Source organism: Lactuca saligna, chromosome 3 (assembly GCF_052625555.1).
Source record: "Lactuca saligna cultivar CGN05327 chromosome 3, ASM5262555v1, whole genome shotgun sequence".
Taxonomy (NCBI): domain Eukaryota; kingdom Viridiplantae; phylum Streptophyta; class Magnoliopsida; order Asterales; family Asteraceae; genus Lactuca; species Lactuca saligna.
In genome coordinates this window covers 179,147,870-179,150,603 of record NC_136419.1, presented here as the reverse complement: position 1 = coordinate 179,150,603, position 2,734 = coordinate 179,147,870, and the positions used below count along the sequence as shown (strand labels likewise).

General features: G+C 34.4%; 1 pseudogene; it reads right to left on the bottom strand.

Moving 5' to 3' along the window:
• Window positions 1–1,101: 1,101 nt before the first annotated feature.
• On the bottom strand, window positions 1,102–2,358 carry LOC145037539 (costunolide synthase pseudogene; annotated as a pseudogene).
• Between the last annotated feature and the right edge of the window lie 376 nt (window positions 2,359–2,734).

Sequence of the window (2,734 nt, the reverse complement as noted above, 5' to 3'; positions counted from 1 at the left end):
AGAAGGTTTGGAAACAAAAGATCAATGGTTAATGTATATAGAGGGGAAACTTTTGACAATAAATTTAACTATTTTGTGTTCTTGTTGATTGGTAGATGCTAGGCTAATGGGGTTTATTTATTTTTTATTTTTTTTGGTTTCATTAGTGGATCAGGTGATTCGATTGAGAATAGGTTTTGAATTTAGGGAAAAAACCTAGTAGGAGATGTCGATTTAGTATATGTTTGTTTTTCAATGGATTTGGATGAAAGATGCAAATGATATGGATGAATATTAAGATGATTTAATGTGAGTATGTGGGTGTTTGTTTTTAGTGGATTCGATAGAAGATGAAGATGCATATGTTTTTCAACCCAATAAATCTAGAAAACAATGGTATATATATATATATATATATATATATATATATATATATATATATATATATATATATATATATATATATATATATATATATATATATATATATATATATATATATATATATAGAGAGAGAGAGAGAGAGAGAGAGAGAGAGAGAGAGAGTACGGTCAAGTCTCATGATATGATGTGTCAAAGTATAATCACATGTTGTCCACCGGTGCCGGCAACAACATCATCACAAGACTTCAAGTATTAGCTCCATTGTGTAACGATTTGTACAATTGTATTTCTATTGTATGTTATTATAGTATTCTATTGTATTTCTGATTTGGTATCTTGGTGATAAGAATCTGTTTACATAATGGTGATATATATTTTTACCAGAACAATAACGATCGACCATTTGAGCATTAGTGATGAATCTTCAGCATTAGTCTCTAATAATTTTTTTGGAAACGACAAATAATTATATTAAATCAAAAAGAAACACCAACTCCTAACAAGCTGCTATGAGGGTGAGAGTATAGAGTAGGGGTTGAGTGAGAAATAGTTGCATAGAAATAAAAAGGTTCACACACCCATCTATCCATCTAATTTGGCGGTCTCTAATAATTAATGACGACATTTTAGAACTTTCGTGGCCACTTGCCATTAAAGATCAATATTCTTGTATTGAGAAATCAATAACCATGGTTTCCAAATTCAACTCACTTAAAAAAGAAAAATTGGGATCACCAGTAAAAGGTACGTATGTTCTTGTCACTCATAAATGAAAATTAAACATATTATTGCGAATCCATGAAAAAAGGCATATGATACGACAAGAAGGAACACTGACGATAGCCCCAACAAATCCACGACCAATCCAATTAAAGCCGAAGCTTATCTTACATTGCTAAGGACTTTGTGATCGGGACGATTTTCAAATGATGTTTGAGCGATGTAGAAATCCCTGTGATTTCTGTGATGTCAAGCTCATGCGATTTTAATCCATTTGGAAGCATCCAATCAAAATGATACAAAAAATTAGCAAGTGGGTATTCAACCATACTCAGCCCAAATGTAATTCCTGAGCAAATTCTCCGGCCAGCACCAAATGGAATGAACTCAAAATCTGCACCCATGTAATTGATCGGACAGTTCTCAAATCTCTCTGGAATGAAGCTTTCAGCATCTTCCCAACAGGACATCAAGTAGATCTTCCTGATGGTTATTGTTTCTTCCTCTAGCTCTATGTTCCTTTAACACATCTTCCAAGATGGCATCAAGCTTTTTATGCATCTTCAACCACTTGGCTTTCTTCCCCAAAATCACGTTAAGAAACTGTAGACGGGGATAATACGATGCTAGATTGAAAGCACTCAAAGTTTTCAACACGTCAAGCAATAGCTCGATCAATGTAGCCTGGTCTTTGTAAGAATATCCCAACGTAGCTTTGCATATCACATTATTCACCATCTCCACAGTCATTTCCGTGAAGTTGACGGGTGTTCCGGCTTTCGATTCAAAAACCCTGGTTATATTACTAACCTCCTCTTCTCGAATAGAGCTGAAAGATCGAATCTTTTTAGCACTTAGAAGCTCTAATCTGCATATCTTCTTCATCTGTCTCCAGTATTCTCCGCAAGGAGCCCACCCAATGTCTTGAGCGTTATAAAAGAATATTCGAGAGGCTGTGCTGGTGGGTCTGTCGTCAAAGCAGATATCGTTGATCTTCAAGATCTCTCGAGCTAATCGAGGTGTAGACACGACAACTGTAGAGACTTGGCCGAGCTGTAGGTAGATGATGGGGCCATATTTTTTGGCTAAGGTTCTAAGAACACGATGAGGGGTGGAGGTTTTGAGTTGGTGTATGTTTCCGATAATAGGTAGTTTTGGTGGCCCTGGTGGAAAGTTCTTCAAAGTCTTGGGTGATAGTGCCCAACAAGCAAAGAGAAAGAGTGAAGCCATAATTAGAGAGACGATGGTGAGAGGTTGCATGGTTGCATGCAGGCTGTGGTGTGATGGGGGTATGTATACGATGATATTTATAATAAATAAGTAGCAAAATTACCCTTTTCTTTTTTCTTCTCAACCGTCATAAAGAACGTCATCTTCAAGTCATATATATATATATATATATATATATATATATATATATATATATATATATATATATATATATATATATATATATATATATATATATATATATATATTACATTTTTTGCAAAAACAGGGAGTGTTTGAAAAATCTATGGTTGCTTGGGTGTTTTATAATTGAAGGACCTTATCATTTGTATTGTCCGAAATCCGAATACTAAAAGGGATAATGACTTGAAAGGGTAACGAACTTTCGACTTTTGTCACATTTAGTCACTAAACTTTTTTT